This window comes from Ursus maritimus, unplaced genomic scaffold (assembly GCF_017311325.1).
Source record: "Ursus maritimus isolate PB19 unplaced genomic scaffold, ASM1731132v1 scaffold_34, whole genome shotgun sequence".
In the NCBI taxonomy this organism is placed as follows: Eukaryota; Metazoa; Chordata; class Mammalia; order Carnivora; family Ursidae; genus Ursus; species Ursus maritimus.
The window spans coordinates 5335205-5358299 of NW_024426008.1; the positions used below are offsets into that span (position 1 = coordinate 5335205).

At 40.9% G+C, this 23095-nt stretch overlaps 1 long non-coding RNA gene across 1 annotated transcript; it reads right to left on the bottom strand.

Moving 5' to 3' along the window:
• Nucleotides 1-2915: 2915 nt before the first annotated feature.
• Nucleotides 2916-13892, bottom strand: LOC103667630. Its single transcript, XR_569797.2, has 4 exons — nt 13278-13892; nt 6306-6476; nt 5555-5838; nt 2916-4128 (listed from the first exon to the last, which is right to left on the bottom strand). It is a non-coding gene; the product is annotated as an uncharacterized LOC103667630 (long non-coding RNA).
• Nucleotides 13893-23095: the final 9203 nt, after the last annotated feature.

A 23095-nucleotide genomic window follows, 5' to 3' on the forward strand; every position in this document is an offset into this window, starting at 1 on the left:
TTATGTGATGCTCTTGCAGTGGGATCCAGTGGGGTGTGGGAGACAATGGCAGATGATCTCTTCCCAGCTCCATGGTCCGTGGTAACGATGCAGTGATCACCTGAAATCTGCCATAGAGCAAAGGGTTTGTACTACTGAAACTGGGAAAACACGACAAATCAAGGCTTTTCTTTTCAGAAAGCCAGTTGTTAGACACTTACCGGTACATCTCTGTTAATATCTACTAGTGTTCTGCAGTTCTCTTGGTTATTGATTATTATTGTGAGTTTCCATTAAAATACTGAGGTTACTCTGGTGCTTCTACCTAGATTCACTTTTAGGGTATAATATAAAGGGATAAAAGTTATGATAAAAGATCTAGGATCCCTCCAGAGTCCGGCCTAAAACACGGAGTATAATCTACTGCAAGAAATATTAGACTTCTCTGACCGCAGCCCAAGCGCCAGGAGAATTTTGAGGCTCAGTGCACGTGTGGGAATGGGAAAAACTGCTTTAGTGCAACGCAACCGGGCTTTGGGGTAAGAATTCTGAAAATGACATCAGTGTAAGTTCTAACAACATGGTAACTGTGGTTTATGAACACTATGAAAAGTATGAGTAACCCTTAATAACTCACTTATTGGGAACAGAACCACCATAGAGGGGAATTCAGATTCTGCACTTCACAAGGGCACCTGCCGGAGGGGCAAGCGAGGCTGAAATGCTGTCTGGTCTCCACTTGCAAGCTGCAGAGCTGCAGATACTGGGCATCTTGTCATTTTTACAGTGCCGTGCTTTGTGCTAAGAACTTCCCTGGCTGTAAATACCCCACGGTCAGAGGTAAAAATAAAGGACTGTAGCATCGGGAGTCATTCACACATAAGAAACACAACAGAAGACTTTCACTTTGCAATCAGAGGGCTCCTCCTAAGACCACCAGGCACTGTGCTGGGGAATCCCAGCCAGGTTAGCTCTGTCACTTCAAGTCCTGACAGATGTTTGTGACTCCCAACACAGTGCAGGGGTAGATTAAAAAACAAAACAAAAACAAAACGAAAAACAAAAAAACAGCCAGATACCAACCCACGATAAACATGTCTATGGACCAGAAACAGAAGAGATGAGCAGGGATGGAGCACAGCAAGGGAACGGGCAAGAAGAGGGAGAGAAAAATCAATAGGTAAACAGAGAGAGATGGACCGTGAAATAGATAGGTAGATAGCTGTGTGGATAGAGACGGCACAGAAGGGAAAACCAAAATTCCAGACAAAATACCAACATGGACTGACAGTCACTGACTTGTTCCAGCACACAGATTCGTGTCACCTCTGGCGGCGGGACAGGAAGACAACAAAACCCGCCCTAGTATTAGAAAGCGGTATGGCTGGATGTATGCTCCTATGTGAAGGGTAACCACTCAAAGAAGGGGAATGTGATGTTTAGCTTCGAAACCGGCAGAGAAGTCAAAGGGGAAGGTAGGGAAGTTTGTCAGCCATTCAGATGCAGGGAAGGAGAGAAAAGGAATAAAGTAAAAGAGTGGCAAAGAGCATGAAATAAGGGTAGCAAAAACGAAGTCCAGCCCAACAGTGCTCACTGGGAAACTTGCTATCAAAAGACGGCATTTGTCTGAATGCTTTAAAAATAAAAGGTCTGTGTTGGTTACAAAAAAGCATACCAAAGACAAAACTACACAGAAGGGGGGCACCTGGGTGGCTCAGTCGGTTAAGGGTCTGCCTTCAGCTCAGATCATGATCCTGGGGTCCTGGGATCGAGTCCTGCATTGGGCTCCTTGCTCAGTGGGGAGTGTGCTGCGCTCTCTCTCCCTTTGGTCTTCCCCCTGCTCGTGAACACTCTCTCTCGGTGTCAAGTAAATAAAGTCTTAAAAAAAAAACCTACAAAGAAAGGCATAAAATGAGGTGATAGAAAATATATATATTAGATATTATATTAGATATTCAAATTTTTATATAAAATCTATATTTATATTATTCACATTATATTATAATATATATTTTTCTCTTTATCATCTCATTTTGTATGTATCTATCACGATAGATAGATAGATAGATAGATAGATAGATAGATAGATAGATGATAGATAGATAGATACAGAAAGATAGTCAGGCAAACATCTAGCCAAAATAAAGCCAGCATACCAATATTTGGATTAGATAAATAGAAGCTAAGGGAAAAAGCATTAAGAGACATAATTTGGAATCCCACATAATAGTGACCCGAACAATCTATCAGGAAAATTAAAAAATCATGAATTTGTATGCAACTAAGAACAGAGCCAAAAATACATATAAAGCAAGACTAAAAAAAAAATGACAAGAAGAATTTGGCAAATATATAATCATGGTGGGAGATTCTTAACATTTCTAATAGAAACTGATAGATGAAGCAGACCAAAGGTTAGTAAAAATATAGAAGACTGAAACAACCAAGTTAACAAGCTTGATCTAATGGATATACAGAACCCCGCCCTGGAAGAGAACATACCGTCTCAACTAAACACGGAAGGTTTATAGAAACGGATCATGTTCTAGGTCACAGAGGAGGCCTCAACAAATTCAGAGAACAGCTATCACATAGGTCATGTTCTCCAACAATAAAGCAATTACATTAGAGGGAAATAAGAAGATAATTTTCAAAAGAAGAGTCACTGCTAGAGCAGGAAGAACAAATGGGCCATGAACTCTGAGAGACATACATTTAAATTAGGCTCAGCACACGCCTGCTGAGTGCCCTTGGACAAAGCCCTTAACCTCTCTGGGCCTTGGTTTCTCCATATGTCACATGGGTAACAGTAATACCTCTCTCACAAAATTCTCATGCAGAGGACATGAGGAACTAGCTTAAAAGCACCTAGCACAGTACCTGGTAGACTCAAATCCTAGTTTCTGTCCTTTCACAAAATATGTGCTCAATAAACATCGCTCAAATTGATAGCTGCATAAATGGATACCAAGTAGAGATAAATATATATTCTTTTGCAACGGAATTTAGAATGGAATTTAATTAATCAACGAGGTTCTATTTGTTAAACAGAGACAAGAAAAAGTATCGCACATTCTGTTTTAATTATCATCTATTCAAAAAAAAAGAAAGAAAAGTTTTTGCCAGGGCCTCTGGAAAGTCTGTGGCCACAACCTGCTGTCCCTCTCATGTTCACTTTTGTAATCAGTTCATATCATGAGGTCATTTTATCCAAATAAAGAGAACTTCTCTTGTAAAAGATGAGAAACGTGGAAGGCAATGTGTGAGACCTCACAGCCACAGTGCAGAAAAAGGCAAGCTGTGGGCACCATTTTTCAGAGGAGACCAAACTAAATCCAATGAGCCTACGTCAGCTAGATATGAGAGAGAATTTCCCAATCAGGGTTGGCACTCCATTCCATCAGGCAGGGGGTTGTGGGCTCTCCTTCCAAGTTTGGTATTTCCAGACGTCCTGAACTTGATGCAGGCTGTAGGACAAGCTGAGATCCACCCAACTAGTCACCGCGACAGTTAATGAGGTGTGTGCCGTGAGGTGGCACAAAGACAGCCTCCATCACTCTCTGCAGCCTGCCTGGCTCTCCTTCCCACAAGGTTTTTCAACTTGGGCGTGGGCCAGTTATCTGTTTGGTTGCTTCATTTCTATGAGACTCAGAAGAAAGATTTTTCTGCTGTCTTCGTGTTTTCACTGGTGCCAAGGACACATCAATTTCATTCTTAGGTGGAGCAAGACGTTTCCATGGTCCACACCAAGGCTTTGATCAAAGAAGAAAACTATTCCAGATTTTGGAGAAACGTGGCATTGATGACAAAGCAGACAAGACAGGATGGACTGTTAAGGAATTCAGCACTGTCAGTAGGAAGACAGCATGTGGTTCTAATGCTATGAATGGTCCTTAACTTCATTTTTGCCAGGAAACTACAGTATCTTGGTTTTTCCACCCTCACTTAAAAAACAAATTAAACATTTCCAAAACACACACAAAAAAATTGGATTAACTAGTGAAAAAATAACCACGCTAGCTGGATCAGTCCTTTATATCATGTACCCAAATAAACTCCAGGTAGATTAAATTTTTAAGGTAAAATTAATGTAGGTAAATGCTTTTAAATCTTAGAAGATCTTCATAAGCTTGAGACCAAATGCAGAAGCTGAAGGAAAAGATTAACATATTGTAAATATTTGTATGGTTAGAAAAATAATAAATAAGTCTAAGACGACAAATAGGAAAAACGGTCTTAACATAATCTATGACAGAGTTCATGTTCTTAATATATAAAAAGTAAATATCCAAAAATAAAAGGAAAATGGGAAATGGGCATGATCAGTCACTTCCCAAAAGAGGAAATACAAGTGACTTGTAAACAGGCCTAAGAGAAAAATGCAACTTTAGTATTGAACAAGGAAATGCAAATTAAAACAATGAAATACCATTTTATTTATTTGTTTGTTTATTTTACTTATCACATTGATAAGAATTTGAGTGACTAGCCAGCATTACTGAACCCACTGTTGACAACTATGTGGGGAAATATCTTACCAGGCTGGCAAGAGTAAAAGCAGTACAATTTCCAGGGGGGTAGGGAAGGGAGGGAGATGGAAATTGTACAATACACTAAAATTCTTAAAAGTGGACATATTCTTTGATCAAAGAATTTTATTTCTAGGAATTTATTCTGAGGAAATAATCAAACAGAAGTACAGTTGACCCAAACAACACGGGGGTTAGGAGCCCGACCCCCCCATGCAGTCAAAAATCTACATATAACTTGGACTCCCCAAAAACTTAACTAATAGCCTACTATTGACCAGAAGCCTTATGGATAACATAAACTGTCAATTAATACATATTTTGTATGTTATATGTATTGTATACTGTATTCTTACGATACAGTTAGCTAGAGAAAAAGTGTTATTGAGAAAACAGTAAGGAAGAGAAAATACATATACAGTACGCAACGGTTTTTATCAAAAAATAATCTGCCTGCTAGTGGACCCGTGCAATTCAAACCCACGTTGTTCAAGGGTCGCATGTACATAGATATGCCTTTAATTCTCCCAGACTTCTTTGTAATAGCAATAAATCAAAAAATAAATAGCAATAAATCAAAATCAGTAAATAAATCAACCTACATGTCAGTCGGTAGTGGAACTTTTAAGTAAATTGTGAAACATACACATGATGAAGCACTTTGTGATGACTGAAAATAAAGACGTGAAACCATATCCACTGACATGCAAAAATGCCCACAATGCATTAAGTGAAAACATGGAGGTAAACAGGGTTTGTAGAGACGGACCCATTTTCCCTCAAACTTTAATCTAGTATGTGTATTTGTACATGCCCATAAATAATACATGGGTGGGGAAGGGGGGGGAGTCCAAGAGGATAAACAGTGAAATTTTCAAAGCTGTGCTCGCTCAGTGGTAGATTACAAGGAACTTTCCCTTTCTTCTTTATGTTTTTCTGATTATCTTTTTTTTTTTAACAAATGAACATTTTTTACTTTAGGGTTGGAAAAAAACCACAAGGCAATTTATACTGAGGACTATAAAAAGAAGAAAGCATAGCTTAACTAGGCAAAGAAACTCTAGGCTTGGAAACTTCTGGGCTTTGCTGCAGAATTTAATCCAACCGTGAACCTTAACATGTCTCAGGATATCTCGTGATAACTCAAGAACTGTTTCCTCTTCTTGTTTTCACTGGGCAGCAACTCTGTACAGACATCCAGTAGACATCCTCTCATCCAGGTCCACTGACAATAATTGGGGCCACCATCAGCTCCTGTACGAAGGCGCTCTGGGACCCCCTGGCAGGTGGGGAGGAAGCCCAGGGAAGCATCACTCCTTAGTGTCCTTCTCTGAAGGAGATACAAAATGTTTATCACACCAGTGTTGAAACCAGACTTCTGTTGCTAGGGATGGGTCTACATAAGGCACTCAGAACAGTGCCTGGCACTTTGGAAGTGCTCCGCGTTGGTTAATTACACTCCCGGGGCTCACCATCTCCCTGCTTCCAAATGTAAGGAATGCATCAGGGCTTAGCAATGACCGCATACACCTACGAGCTTAGGGTGACTGAAAAAGCCTCTTCTCAGGGAAAGTGCACAAGGGGGCTGCTCCCTGGTTCCTATCCCTCCCCCTCTTAGCTACTTGTGAATGGTTAAATAACATGCAGGCGACCTGGTGAACCAAGGCTGATGATCTGGTGGAGGCAGAACCTAAACCCATCTCCGCCTGCCTCCCCTGCACCCCAACACCCAACATTTACTCTCTACTCTTGGTAATATGTAAGGAGGTAAACATATATTTATACCACCTGGCTTACCGGGTGAACAGAGATGAAAATGAATGTGCCCAAAGATACATGCTTCTAGAATATATCTGGTCTTGTGCTTGTTTGCGTTCTTTGTGGCACTTTAATGTTTTCTCTTTCAGAAGGCATGTTTGTGGAATTGCCAAAGATATTTGCCATCCAAAAAGATGATAAGAAGTGAATCTGCAAAAGGGGCCAAATTTTCTTTTAAAGACAAAAGCAGCCCCGTACATGCTGCCTGAATGTCCGAGAAACTTCGGACTCATGAAGCAAGCACCCGCTCATCTCTCATGCTCCTTGTCCCTCTGTCCTCACCAGGGGACATCTTTTGGCACCCTCTCAGGGTCCTATTTCAGAAACATTGACCCTAAATATTTTGTATATTGTGGCTTAGGCTTCAAAGGAGATTTTGCTTCATGTTTCATGTTTTTAAAGAATTCGTGCACGTTAATGGTTACTGAGGGAAACGTTTCTAGTTTGCCTCGATTATGCTGACACCTAATAGTGTTTATGGACACTTGTTCCATCATATAGTGGCCACAGCTTCTGAAACCAAAATCGAGGCATGTGGTTTAACAATCATGGGTATATTTATGAGGGCAGAATAGTTAGCAAACCAGAAAATCCAGGCCATATGCATGCCATTAACTATATATAAGGAATGATGGGAATGAATAATGTATGAATAGAGGGATGGCTTACGTCTTTCAGCTGGCCCGTGTACATGAATGGGTTTTGAGGGGTCAACTAATTGAAAGTCACTATGTTGATTCTGCTCTCTTTCCCATTGCTTATTTAATTGAAGTCGACTCTCTTCATTAGCTCAGTTAATCCGAAAAAATGATGGATTATCCTGATACTTGCTCTTCTCTAAGACAAATATAAAATTATTTTATAAGCCCTTTAAGTTTGCTAAGAAACTTATGAAAACCATTATGTAAATAATCCATTGGTTTGCAAATCACGCCTAGAAAAATATCGCATTAATTTACCAATTGCTGATGGATAAAATCATGACCTGCAGACGTATTTTGAAATTGAAAGTATATTTTGATGGAAAATAAATGTCATGGCCCATTTCTCTCAACAAAAGTGCATGTTTGCAAAAGAGCAGGAGAGCCCGTCTAGATGTGACCTAGGGAACGCCACCTAAAAGTACCTAAATCACAGGGCTGTTCTGTGGACTCAGTGAGTTTATATTTGCAACGTGCTTAAAACAGTGCCTGGCACATGCTAAATGCTGTATAAATACTGTTCACAGGGTTGGCTTTAAAATGGAATTGTTAACTTTTCTTTTCAAAAGTCTTTTGAAAAGCCTGTCAGAGGTTTTAGCTAACATTTATTTTTGATATGAGGTCTTTTTTACTTTTTCAATGTAAAATCTATAGATTCATCATCATGGATTAAAACCCATATCCTATTTGTACTTATTTATGGGCATTTTTTTTTTCCCCTGCAATTGTGCGGTTGATGGCCAGGAACCAAATCTTTGCCTAAACACGATCTGCTGTTCCCTTTTCTTCTGGCCAATATGACCCGTCAGGACATGACAAATATGCATACACAGATATACTGTGTTCCTAAATATGGTCTCTGAGCAAACATGGCAACCATATGAAATCTTGAATACATTAAAATATGTTAAATAAGTTGAATTAATTACAATACAAACAGGCTCTCCACTGTACTAAATGAGTCGCTGTTGCTCCCAGATGCTTTGAATAAAGTCTGATGGAAACTAAGCGAAAGCAAGGTATGTCCTTAGATGTTCAGGCTGCTGGGGGGGATGGAACGACGGGGAAGGTATAGTCAGCTTGCTTTGTGCTCGGGGAAACCTGTCTGAGCCAGTTTGATAAGCCAGCAGGGCGTGGCCTTCCAGAAAATTCTATCCCATGGAGGCCTAAAAAGTTTTGTGGGAAAGAATTCTTAAGAAAAGGACATTGAGACAAGCTTGAGCTGGCGGAAAAGCCTAGCATTGTTACAAAGATGTGTCTCCAAACGTTAATCTGTGTCTGAAATTGATGTGGGTGTGTGTGTGGGTGCGAAGGGAAAGTCAGCAAAAGTAAACACTGCAAATGTCACTCGACTGAGCGTTCTAAGACATAGAGACAGGAGACACACACACAGCTTTGATATTCTCTAAACAAATATGACAGGAAGAAAGCTGGATCTCCTTTCCCATCTTTCCACAGAATGTCATCCTACTGGGAAGTTGGACGTGTCTATACCACGATGGGGGGTAGCTTCTGGCAGAAGCAGGGGAGGAACCAAGTGGCAGCCTGTGGTGTGCCGGGGCAGTGCAGTGAGCAGGCCCACGCAGAACGGCCCAGAAGAAGTGGCTGTGTCTAGCAAAGGGGCTCGAAACAACATGGCCTGTGAAGACACAAGGGATACAACCAGAAGCATTATCAGGGCATGAAGATCCTGCCTCACCCAGAAAAGCGAGAGCCACAGAGGGGTTGAATAGCAGATCTGAGCAGGCAGAAGAAAGAAGCAGCCAACTTGGACAGTTGAAATTATCAAGTCTGAGGAGCAGAAAGAAAAAAGGATGAAGAAAGTGAACGTTCACTGAAAAGTCAACTAACATGCTGAACACAACATATAACCTGTTTATACATTTAAACATATACCTACAAAGATTCTGCACAATAGACACATTTTTGAAAATAAATAGAATTTTCAAAAATGAAATTTTCAGAGGAGTCACTTTTTTACAGAATCGGCTAAATAACGAATAACATTCCACACATGTATTTGTCCGGTGCCTGCCATGTCTCAGATCCTTCTAAGTGCTTGGGATGCAAACGTGAACACAACAGGAAGAACATTCCAGTGAGTGGGTGGGGCACTGCTCTCCTGTCGCCACCTCGAAATTCTGAATAAATTTGGAATAAGAGCAGTCAGATAGCCAGAACTTGTTCGGTTCATCCTAGACCCTTTCTTTTTCTTTTTCTTTCTTTCTTTCTTTCTTTCTTTCTTTCTTTCTTTCTTTCTTTCTTTCAGATTTTATTTATTTGACAGAGAGAGAGAGCGAGAGTGCGCGCAAGCACGAGTGGGGGAGGAGCAGAGGGAGAGGGACAAGCAGACTCGATGCTGAGCACAAAGCCAAGCTTGGGGCTCGATCCCAGGACCCTGAGTTCACAACCTGAGCTGAAATCAAGAGTTAGATGCTCAACTGACTGAGCCACCCAGGCACCCCTGTAACATTTCTTAAGAAGCTTAGGTTAGGGGCGGCTGACTCAGTTTCTAGACCAGGAATCAGAAAGCTGGATTCTGTAAAGGACCAAGCAGTAAATATCTTCAGCTTTGCGGGCCAAGTGGTCTCTGTCACAACTCCTTAGCTGGCCACAGTAGCGAGAAAACAGCCAGAGAGGCCAGGCTAACCAAAAGGGCATGGCTGTGACCCTGGGCTACACAGAGCAGCCCCAGGCCGGTTGCCAGCCCTGCCCTAGGGCCTGTAACGTTGACTCCCCATTTACTATGATATAGTCCCAGGCAGGGTAAGGTTACATGTCAACCTGTAGGTGGGATAAATGACAATTAAAAACTTATAGCTCATTGCCCTGCAGGATATTCCCGAGTTTTGTATGAATTTTGCAGAGTCCTTTGCCAGTGAGCGTTTTCCCACCCACTGCACTGTGTGTATGCGGTAGATACAGGAATGGGTATGCACGTAGCCGGGAACATCAGTCCCCATATCTGCCTGTGTATCTGCCTTGTCATCCTGCCCGGACCCTCGTTAATTAGCTAAATCTTTTACATATGCTTAACTACCCTTTTGTATGGAAATAGCGGTTTTTTACTTTTTAAATATGGTACTTCAACAACAATCCAGAAGAGAGGCAGGGACAGATACAGAAGGAACGCGGAGTTTGAACAGGCCACGTGGCAGACAGGATTCTCCCTGAAGTCGCTGCAGCTCGCCTCAGTGAGCCTCAATGAATCCGCTCCAACACGGAAATATCACAAGCTGCCTTATTGTCTCCACGAAACCAGCTCCAGGAAAAAGATCTGAAGAAGGATGGCTTCTTCCTTTTTTATACCAATGTTAAGTGACCACCATACAGGGAAGCTTCACGGAAGGGTCAGCATGCTGGGCTCTCCCCATCACTGCCCACTCCCTGCAAGACCCGTCCCTCCGTCCTCCCTCCTCTCAGCCTCCCCACTTCAAAACAGGAACCTGGAAGGCAAGGCCTCCCAGCCCCTGCAGCGAATTCCTCCATGTTTTCCCGACTTTCAAGCCACAGAAACCTTCCTCCTTAATTCCACTAAGACGGAGCTAGAATTTTTCAAAGTAATGGTTTACTCTAAAACCAAAGGAAGGAAAACATAACAGGAGATCACCCACGGGGGATGCGGTCCCAGGTGTGTGCTGCCAACCTAAGCCCCTCAGGCTGTGGTCCACGCACCTGTGGCTCAGAGATAACAAAGTACCAGAAGCAAAGCGAGATAGCAGAGGGAAGAATGGCTATGGGGGTCACTCCGCCAGGTGGTTTGTAATGGCTCATTAGCATAAAAACAGCGCAGCCTGTGGATTCTAAACTGTGTATTTAGACAAGCTAAGGGTAACTACTACTTTGCACAGTGTAGGCAGAGCGGAGAATAGAGAGTCCAGAAAGCTTCCTAAATCCCTGTCCATTACTCTCCAACCATTAGCCAACAAAAATACACTCATTCACATTTGAATTCCTTCAAAAAAGAGAAGCCCAATCGTAAATGAATTAGAAGGAAAGAATCTAAACAGTTTGGGGCAGACTGTTTGCTAATTGCTTTCATTTTAAATTATCCCCATAGCTTTCTGACATGACTGTTTTTAACCAATAAGCAAACAAAAATAAATGAAAACAGAAAAGATTTTTTTAAACGGACAGAGACATATTTGTGTTTACCGGCAGACAGATTATCTCCTGAGCAGTCTGCCTGAATCAGGAAGTCATGACCCTGGCTCCCTCCCTGTAAGTCCCCCTCCCCCAAAGCCGTTCACAAACATCATTCGAGCCTGTCAGTTCTTCGTTACTGTGTTCCAGATTTGTTACAACCCAGCTCGCTTGCCCTACTCTAAATGGGTCTTGTCTGAATGTTTCTACAAGCTTATCTACAAGTGTTCTTGAACTGACAGCAGTCCAGAAGTCAGGGTCAGTGACAAAAGACAATTGAAAATGCAAAACTGCAGTATCTTAAGGGGGGAAAAGCTACATACCCCTACCCTAATAGTTTGTTAAAATACTATTTGTCTTTGAAATTATTTCTTTCATTAAAAAAAGCTTATATGACATATTAAAAAGGTATATATTTTAAATGTACATAGATAATATTAATGTGATATATCATATGAAGGTATAATATAAAATTCAGTCCATTACAACACACTGTTTCTCATAATCTGAATGCTGTCCATAGCTCTCACCAGAGCTAAATGACACATATCCAGGTGCCTGGGTGGCTCACTCAGTTAGGCGTCTGCCTTCAGCTCTGGTCATGATCCTGGGGTCCTGGGATAGAGCCCCTCATGGGGCTCCCTACTCAGCAGGGAGCCTGCTTTTCCCTCTGCCTGCCAGTCCCCCTGCTTGGGCTCTCTCTCTCTCTGTCAAAAATAAATAAATAAAATCTTTTTTAAAAATGCTTTAAAATTTTTTAAATAAATAAAATGTGACACATATCCTACTGTCACCCTTGGCCAATGGTCATTTGTGTCCCATGCTGTGAGTTCATTCTCCTGCTATCCAGAGTCTTAAGTGCTATATCATGTGTGTTGTTTACTTTCCTATACGTCCCTTTCTTCTATTTATTTGTATTCTGGTAACTTCTATCCACTCTGGCTGATAAAAGTTGTACAAGTCACTCAAGATGTGAAAATGCAAATTTTACGGCAACTCAAGGAATCTTCAAGAAAATGGTCAAGAAAACTAAAAAACAGGGTTCCAAGACCCTGTAAGGTCTTATCAAGATTTTTCTTATCTAGCTAAAATAAGTTTTAATTTTTATTATACAAGCAAAGCCACAAAATCCTATAAGCAGATTGCATTCCCAAATCAGATACTCTGAGTCCTGGATCAAAGTAGGAAAAGTTCTTCTGGCATGGGGACTGCAAAGAAAAGTAGCCGTGTGATTGCCAACTACAATTCTAATTTAAGAGGATTTGCGAGTGTGAAATCACAGAATTTTCCCTTTGATCAACTCAATCTGATTACCAAATCTTCACAATCCATGCCTGCTCTGTGATTACAGCCACACCACTGGTGCAGATGGTCCCGGGAAATATCTTTTTGGCATGATGTGTGCACTGGGCTTGCTCACAGAGATAATCAATAATTGTGCTTTCTTAATTTTTTTGGTTTAATTAAGCGTGGATTTCAGAGCACACTTTCGCTTTATATATGTGCACATGCTAGCAAACCACCCAACCTAAAGAAGTAAATACTACTTTCTCCCTTGCTAACAGCTTATTGTGACTTAAAGCACCAAACATAGTTTACACAGAAAAACATACATATGCATTAAATTTTTATTAAAGATGCATAAAATGGGGTGCCTGCTTAGCTCAGCCCATTGAGCGTCAGACTCTTGGTTTCAGCTCAGGTCATGATGTCAGGGTTGTGGGATCAAGCCCTTTCTGGGGCTCTGGGCTGGGCATGGAGCCTACTTAGGATTCTCTCTCTCCCTCTTCTTCTGCCCCTCCCTCACCACTTACACGCAAGCACGCATGCTCTCTCTAAAAAAAAACAAACAAACAAACAAAAAAAAAAACCACATAAAAGTAGTGAATAAGGAGTCGGTATTATAATTTGCCCAAATTTTCTTTGTCCCCCTTTGATGAAGAAAACAAGACAATAAACATTTCCCATTCGTTTCTGGATAGGAGCCAGTCAGCCAGCACAGCCTGCTTATTTAAGGATTAATTGACTAGCCTGTTCATTCAGATAGTCTCTCAAGGTCACTAATAATTTCCGTTGGACATTAACAATTTTCCCCCTTTTCTCTGACCTCGCTTTGTGGGTCTTCTCTGAAGCACCAGACACTTCTTGAATCTCCCTTCTCCAGATGCCTCCCTGGCCACAGTATTCCAGTTCCCTTCCAACATCTCTGTCTCCTCCTCAGGTCTTCATGAGGTCCCCTTCTTCTACTGACATCTTGAATCCAGATGATCCCTGAAAGAGACTATATTAATGGCATGATCATTCACCCCACCCCATATTCATACTCTCTGCCATGTGTCTTTGAAGTTCTTCCCACTGAAGAAGGGGAGTGTATTTCCCTGATCCTCAACTTGGGGTTAAGTCACGTGCCTTGTTTGGACAAATGGAAGGCTAGTGCATAACAAGATCAAATGTTTCTTGGGTGATCGGGCTTGCCCTCCCGTGCTCTGTTATTGCCATGAGAAAAACATGCCCAGACTGGCCCACTGGTCCCAGAAGAGTCAACCGGCTGGTGCCAAAAGAGGGATAAGAAACCCTCACAGCAGAGTCCAGCCAGGGTCAGCTGAATGCAGATCCATGGAAAATAAATGATTGGTGCCTTAGCCACTGGGTCTTGGGATGATTTGTTATGCAGCACTGCTGGGGACACAGTTTAACTGCTAGAATCCTTGAGATTCTCTTGTCCTCCCTTACCAAATGTGACTTATTCCTGATAGCCTCGGGGCTAAACTGACTTACCATCTGATAATAACATACGATCATAAATAAGTAAGAAAATACAATAACAAATAATATAATCATTAGTATAAGTTAAAATAAATAATAATAAATGATAAATAAGAGATACCATTTTTAAAGCTCCTAATATGTTTTAGGGGTCATGCTGAGAGCTTTACATGTGCTATGGTCCAAAACTCATGATTTTCCAGAAAGAGGAGATATGATTTTGTTCAATTATAAAAGTGTAAACTGAGGCTCAGAGAGGTAAATTGATGTGCCTGAGCCCTCAAAGTAAGGAAATGGTATCCAGCATTTGTACCAGATCTGTTTTCTACACAGCAATGCATAACCAAACAGTACTCATTCCCTGAATTCAACCAAAGCAGTTTTACCTGTTTCTGCTTTCTATGTTGGTATTTCACACGCTCAATTTTTCTTAACCTAGGTATCCTGTTACTAAAAAGAGAAATATGGAGAGCAATGCCCTGCCCCCGTGATCTCAGGTCTTGTGACCTCTCACCAGCAGCCAGCCACATACTGAGAGAGCAATGCAACAGAGACATCACTTTGAGCAAAAGCCCTGCACCTGCACAGCCCCAGCCTGCCCTGACAAATACAGCTGACCTCTTGGTCAGCCTGAGATTATGGAAGGACATCTTGGAACTTCAGAATGGAAGCTTCTTTGTCACCGGAATGAGAGGACTCACTCTTTCGGGTCTCTGACAACTTTGTCCACATCACTCCTCCCCCAAGCCAGCACAATGCAGCCCCTCCCGGGATTTCTCCAGTGAGGGAGAGAACAAGGTGGGCCTGCAACTTCCCCAGTATTCCAGAGCTGTGATGAGAAGTCCACTTCAGTCTTGCCTCATGCAAAATACTGGGGGAATTGGCATGACTAGATCACCAGGGACAGCTAAGAAGCATAAATAAATAAATAAATAAATAAATAAATAAATAAATAAACAAACAAACAAACAAACAAATGGGGGGCAATAACAAAAGAAAGTTGGGAAACCTCAAATAAATGGAACTTAAGTAACACACTCTCGAACAACTGTTGGACCAAAGAAGAAATCAAAAGAGAAATTTAAAACTACTCAAGACCAATGAAAATGAAAACACAACATAACAAAACTTACAGGACTCAGAAAAAGCAGTACTAAAAGGGAAGTTTATAGTGATATATGCCTTCATTAAAAAACAAGAAAGATCTCAAATAAACAACCTAAGTTTATACCTCAAGGAACTAGAGAATGAACAATATAAGCTCAAAGTTTGCAGAAGAAAAGGTGATAAAGATTACAGCGGAAATAAATGAAATAGAGAATTAAAAAAAATAGAAAAAACTGATAAAACTAAGAATTGATTTTTGAAAACACAAATAAAATCAACAAACCCTTAGCTAGACTAAGGAAAAAAGAGTGAAATTTGAATAAATAAAATCCAAAGGGAAAAAGGAGACATTACAACTGATGCCACAGAAATAAAAAAGATCATAAGATCCTATTATGAACAATTGTACACAAACAAGACAATTTAGAAGAAATGGAAAAATTCCTAGAAGCATACAACCTACCAAAACTGAATCAAGAAGAAAGTGAAAGCCTGACATACCATAACAAATACAGAGATTGAAAGAGTAATCAAAAACCTAACAAAGAAAAACTTCAAACCAAATGGTGTCACAGGTGAATTCTCCCATACATTTAAGAATTAATACCAATCTTCCTTAAACTCTTCCAAAAAATTAGAGTGAACATTCCCAAACTCATTTTATGAGTCCAGCATCACTCTGACAACAAAGTCACACAAAGACACCACAAGGAGAGAGAACTACAGGCCAATATCCCTGAGGAACACAGATGCAAAAATCTTCAACAAAACAATAACAAACCAAATTCAATAGTACATGGAAAGGATCATACACTGTGACCAAGTGGGATTTATCATGCCACTAAATCAATAAATATGATATACCACATTAACAGAATAAAAATAAAATTCGATCATTTTCATAGATGCAGAAAAAAGCATTTGACAAAATGCAACACCCCTTTATGATAACAACTCTCAACAAATCAGATATAAAAGGAACTTACCTCAACATAATAAAGGCCATATATACAAACCTACAAATAACATCATGCTCAATGGTGAAAAACTGATAGTTTTTTCCTCTAAAATCTAGAAAGATCGGGAACAAAGCAAGGATCCCCACACTTGCCACTTCTATTCAACATAGTACTGGAAGTCCTAACTAGAGCAATAGGCAAAGAAAAGAAATAAAAGACATCCAAATGGGAAAAAAGTATAATTATCTCTGTTTGCAGATGAGATGAACTTATATGTAGAAAACCCTGAAGACTCTACCCCTGCCAAAAAAAAAACAACCACTGTTAGAAATAATAAACAAATTCAGTAAAGTTGCAGAATTGAAAATCAACATATAAAAATCAGTTGCATAGGGTTGCCCTGGTGGCACAGTCGGTTAAGCATCTGGCTTTGGTTTTGCCTCGGGTTGTGATCTCAGGGTCCTGAGAGATTGAGCCCCGTGTCAGACTCCGTGCTCCACAGAGAGTCTGCTTGGGATTCTCTCTCCCTCTCCCTCTGTCCCACTTTCTCACCCCACGCACACACTCTCTTTCTCTAAAATAAATAAATCTTTTTAAAAAATCAGCTGCATTTCGATACACTAACAACAAACTAACTAAAAACGAAATTAAGAAAACACATTTACAATAGCACCAAGAAGAAAACTAAAAAATTAAAAGAGACACAAATAAATGGGAATCTATCCATTCATGGATTGGAAAAATTGATATTGCTTAAATGGCCATACTATCAAAAATGACCTACAGATTCAAAGCAACCCTTAACAAAATCCCAGACATTTTCTACAGAAATAGAGAAAAACAATCCTAAAAGTCATTTGGAACTACAAAAGATCCCAACTATCCAAAGCAGTTTTGAGCAAGAAGAGCAAAGCTGGAAGACATTTCCTGATTTCAGAATATATTACAAAGCTACAGTAATCTAAACAGTATGGTACAACATAAAAATAGACATCTATCTGTGGAACAAAACAGCCCAGAAATAAACCCATTCCTTTACAGTAAAATTATCTTCAACAAGAGTGCCAAGAATACACAAAGAGGAAAGGATTGCCTCTTTAATAAATGGTGTTGGGAAAACTAGATATCCACATATTTTTTTAAAAAAATGAAATTAGATTGTTATCTTACCACTATACACCAAAATTAACTCAAAATGATTAAAGACTAAAATGTAAGATCTGAATTCTTAAAACTACTAGAAGAAAACTTAGGCAAAAAGCCTCTTGACATTGGTCTCAGCAATGATTTCTTGAGTATGACCCCAACGGCAGGAAAAACAAAAGCAAAAGTAAACAAGTGGGCAACATCAAACCAAAAAGCTCCTGTACAGCAAAGGAAATAACCAAGAGTGAAAAGGCAACTACAGAATGGGAGAAAATATTTGCAAACCATACATCTGATAAGAGATTAACATCAAAAATATATTAAGAACCCCTAAAAGTTAATAGCAAAAAAGCAACCTGATTTTAAAATAGGTAAAGGACTTGAACAGACATTTCCCCAAAGAAGACATACAAATGGCCAGCAGGTATATGAAAAGATGGCCAACTGCCATAATCATCAGGGAAATGCAAGTCAAAACCACAATTAAATCTCACCTCACACCTGTTAGGATGGCTATCATCAAAAGAACAAAAGATAACCATTGTTGGAGAGGTTGTGGAGAAATTGGAACCCTTGTGCACTGTTAGTGGGAATATAAAATGATGCAGCCATCATGGAAAACAGATGGAATTTCCTCAAAAAATTAAAAAGAGACATAACCACATGACCCAGCAATTCCACTTCTGGGTATATATCCAAAAGAATCGAAATCAGGATCTATCCACACTCCCACGATCCTGAGAGCATCATCTACAATAGCCAAGATATGGAAACTATCCAAATGCCCAACGCCAGATAAACTGATAAGGAAAATGTGATCTATATATATAATGGAATATTATTAACCTTAACAAAGAAGGAAATCCTACCATTTGCAACAACACAGATGGACCTGGAAGACATTATGTTAAGTAAAGTAAGTCACTCATAAAAGGACAAATACTGCATGACTCCTCTTTTATGAGGCATCTAAAATTGTCAAACGTATAGACATAGACAACAGAATGGTGGTTACCAGGAGATGGGGAGAAGGAGAACATGGGAGCTGTTGTTCAATGGGTACAGTTACAGTTACACGGGATACGTAAGTGCCAGAGATCTGCTGTAAAACACAGTGTCTACTGTTAACAGTAAGGTATGATGGCACTTAAAAATTTGTTAAGAGGCTAGATCACATGTTAAGTGTTCTTACTGCAAAAACAGAAAATATTTGCAACATTTATGACTGATAAAAAGCAAATTTCCTTAAGTTTATTTTTTAAAGTTCATATAGGGGTGCCTGAGTGGCTCAGTTGGTTAAGTGTCCATCCAATTCCTGATTTCAGCTCAGGTCATGATCTCAGGGTCATGAGATCAAGCCCCGCCTTGGGCTCCACACTGGGCATGGAGCCTGCTTAAGATTCTCTCTCTCCCTCTCCCTCTGCCCCTACCCCCCCCCAAAAAATTAAGTTCATATAGTTCAATAAGTAAACAAAACAAAACAAAACCAAAAAAAAACCTTGATTGGAAATGTTAAGAAAATAAAGTCAAATATTCAAAAGAATTTTAAAAAGAAAACAAAAAGGAAAAGAAAATCAGGAGGACCACTGCAGAGAGTCAGATAACTGCTACCATTCAGTGTTCAGGAAGCTAAAGTCACTGCCGCTAATTATTGACTCTACCAAATCCCTGAGACAGGTGAACGTCAGGGGAATCCAGAGACTGCTGCACGATCTCACATCTGGGGAAACCATCACTTCCAGAGGATAAGAATGAGGCTTCTATCTGTCTTCCATTTTTCAAATCCATGCAAATGCATCTCAGAGGCAGAACTTGAGTGGCCTCCAGAATGTTGGGGGCACGGCACAGGATTGCAGGAAATGTGGTTTCCAGGCTCCCAACCTTTGTATACAGGGATGCCCAAAAGCAAAGTTCGTCAGAGATAAGGGTTCAAGGGCAGGGAGTTTGGGAAATACATTCATTTTGTCTTGCTGCTTTACCAAATTACCACAAACCCCCGGGCTCACAAAACACAAATTTATCTTACAATTCTGAAGGTCGGAAGTCCGAAGTGAGTCTTATGGGGTATAATAGATTGATTGTGCCTCCCTCCCTCAAAAATGTGCTGAAGTCCTCACCCCCAGTACCTTCGAATGTGACTATTTGGACATAGGGTCTTTACAGAGGTAATCAAGTTGAAATGGGGTCATTCAGGTGGACCCTAATCATTATAAAGGCCATCTTTATAAAAAGGGAGAAAATGAATACAGACAAATAAGCACAGAAAGGAGACCATCTGCACACAGGGAGCAGATGGCCACGTGACTGGGAGGATGCAGATAAAACCCAAGAACGCCAAGGACTGCCGGTGAATACCAGCAGCTGGAAGAGGCAAGGAAGGGTTCTCCCCTAGAGCTGCCGGAGAGCATGGCCCTGGCAACACTTTAATTTTGTATTTGCAGCCTCCAGAATAGTGATGCAATGGATTTATGTTGTTTTAGGTCATGTAGTTTGTAATATTTGTTACGGCAGCCGAAGGAAACTAATACATGGGGCTCAAATCAAGGTGTCGGTAGTACTGCGTTCCTTCTGGAGAATCTAGGAAAGAATCCATCCCTTTCCTTTTCCAAGTTCTAGAAGCTTCCTGCATTCTTTGGCTCATGGCCACATCACTTGGGTCTCTGCTTTCATCATAACATCTCTTTCTCTCACTGTCCTGCCTCCTTATAAGGACTCTTGTGACTACCTTGGACCTCGCTGGATAACCCAGGATCTTAACTTAAAATCACATCTGCAAATTTCCTCTGCCATATTCATAGGTTCCAGTAACACAGTCACAGGTACCTGGGATTAGGATATGGACATACATGGGGACCATTATTCTGCCTACCACAGGAGGAGATCCCAGGAAGCAGGCATGGGAGAGAAGGTAGACAGGAGGGAAGAAGAGCACAAGTAAGAGTGTATCAGCAGAGTCATAACTAGGAGCAAAAAGGCACTAATTCTGCCAGGATCGCCTCCCGATTCGCCTCCCAAATGCCCCCAGAATTGCCTACCTGAGTTCTGGGGGTTTGGGATACTTACTCCCTGGCCTCCTCCCAGTTTCATTGAGGGCTGTGTCTGGGAATATCAGCCTCACTTCCAGGCTACATTTTCATGCTGGCTGAGGAGGCTGCCAGGATAACAGAGAAAGCCCTGGGCATGTTCTTGAAGTGGGACGTTGTCGAACTGATCCGGAACTATTCACTGAAACTATGGATGAAATCAAAGATGGGCCAAGGGGATGTGATGCGGGACAGAAGAGGCATCTGCTACGAAGTGAGTGCTTGATGCTGCTTGCCAAAAATCCATATACTATCCAGCACACATATCCCTGGTAACTGCTTAGAATTTGAGATTTGATTTTAAGTAACAACCCTAGCCTATTTCTAATCCACTACCCCAAAACTTGTGTGTTTCCTGTTCAATAGTCAAGCTTGGGGAGTTGTGACCTAACATGGCTGTCTTGCTGAAGGCACAGGGCAAGGCTTGCCATGTGGCTAGAAAGCAAAGTCGTTTCTGGTAAGATGGATATTACTAGTGTCAATCATCCGGCAGTAAGCAGGTCAGGGAACAGTGTTTTGTAGGGAGGCCAGGAAAGGGTCACAAAGGCAGGGAGAGTAGCTCTGGGCCACTGGTAAAAGCAAAGGATTTGCCAGGTAGAACAGAATGGCATTCCAAGTAAGATTACATGATGGTGAAAAGTATGTTTCACTTCCTACAAAATCCTGGTTTATTGAAACTGTCAAGGAATTCAATTTAAAAAAGGCAAAATTCAAACCCAGATTCTCTAAGTTATAAATCCCATCCTCTTTACCTTACTGCAGGTGTCCTGTCATCTGTTAATGAATAGATTTTCCTCTGGAAGAATGTTTAGGTGTTTCAATAATAGGTAAGCAGGGTCCCGCCCTCTGCTGTCTACTGTCCACAGAGGAAGGCAGAGCAGGTTTCCAGCTGTAGGACGGTCCACCACAAAGAACATATCCAAGGAAGACGTAGGCTCCTAGTGACCAGGAGCACAATATGGACTAGATGAAAAGAAGAGCTAGATTTTTCTGGGGGCTCCATATTGTCAGGCATCATGTCCCCACCCCATCTCCCTTCTGATGCAGGGAGCTGGTGAATGAGCTCTCTAGGATGACACTAGACTGTTCTCGTCAACGTTTCCAGCAGTTTTGGGGAGAAAATGCACCAAATCTCTGTGATAAACTAGCTGGCAAGAAAGGTTGTCCAAACATCCAAAGGCTGAGCAAAAAAGGTCAGGAGCTTCTGGACACACCCAGAAAAATAAACAGCTTTGGATCTTGCTGGGTGGAATCAGGAGAAAAAAAGGAACCACGACATCCGAGTGGAAAAACCTCCGAGGAGGGCTGTAAAATCTGGAGGAGGCAGAGAGAAAGAGACACACGCTTGTCGGAATCTTATGGAATTTTCTCAGTAAGAGTGTCGGGCATGATGTACACCTCTCCTCCCTTTAGAGTTGAGGAAACAAAAGAAAACAAAGCAGAACAAAACTCCAGAAGACTCCCCCAAACACAAAAATACCTTGACTTAGAAAAGTAATGCTCCTGGCTCACCCTGACCTCTGTCAATATCACAGTTGGGAAAAGAAACTGAATTTTAAACAGAGACATTTCAGAATCCATGTTTTTAAAGCTGTAAAACTAAGGATATACTCTATGGCGACTAACATAACAAAATAAAAATTATTATAAGGAAAATAAAAATAAAAAATAAAATAAAATGACTTGTTAAATAATTTAAAAAAATAAAAAATAAATAAAGCTGTAGCTGTACTCTAAATACTGTGGACTCCACAAAAATCTACTTACATGCTACTCTACCTTATGCTGGGCTGTGCTATCCTAGAAAGCACAAAACAGCACAGCATCAGCTAGAATTGAATGGAAATAGCCGTGTGTGTGTGTGTGTGTGTGTGTGTGTGTGTGTGTGTGTGTGTGTTTGGGGGAGTCTTTGGGTGTTTTGTTCTGCTTTGTTTTGTTTTGGGTTTTGCTTTGTTTTGTCTCTCCTAACCCTCTTTATTCGGAGAGTTTGATCATTTTCCCAGCTACGTCAGGGTAGACATCGGGCCCTCATCCTCTCCACGCTGCACCAGAGCCCCTGCTCTCCAGTATGGTGGGGAGGAACGAAAACAGGATTTTCAGTCTGACACTCCTGGGTTAGAATCCTAGCCCCATCATTGTTGGTCACATGACTTGTGCAAGCTACTCAAACTTTCTGTGCCTCAGTTTCCTCAACTGTAAAGGGAGGAGAGGTGTCCATAATGCCTCACATTGTTGCTGAGGCAGTTCCATAAGATTTTATATATATGTGTGTGTGTGTATATATATATGTATATATATATAAAAATATATATATACATATATATGTGTGTGTCCCATAAAGCTCAGCACACAGCACTCTAAATGTCAACTTCCTTCTTCCCCCTCTTTATCCTCCAGCTTCCCATCCCCCCCACACCACAGAGAGTTTGCAATACACTATTTGAAACTGTGTACATCTGAAGAGTAAGGAGAAATGGCTACTCTCTGGAGGAATGAAAGCTCTGACCCTCCCTGACACAACGTCCAGGAAGGCCTTATTACATTGTATAGTTTAGTTACAGCATAGTCGAGGCATTCGGCATTCATCAGCTTTACGACTAACGTTTTTTAAGACTTTGTGGCCAGAATTATCCTGAAGTACCCTATACCTAACTACTCACTTAATACAACCCTGTGAAATATGTGTTATTATCATTTACAGATGCAAAATTAAGGTTCAAACGTCATACAGCTGGAATCACGTGGAAAGGTAATCTGATCCCAGAGCCCCCACTCCCAATGACCGTGCTACACCCCATGTACCTACAACATTCTGGGAACCAGGGAAGATGTGTCTTTAGCGAGTCACAGAAAAAATAAACTTG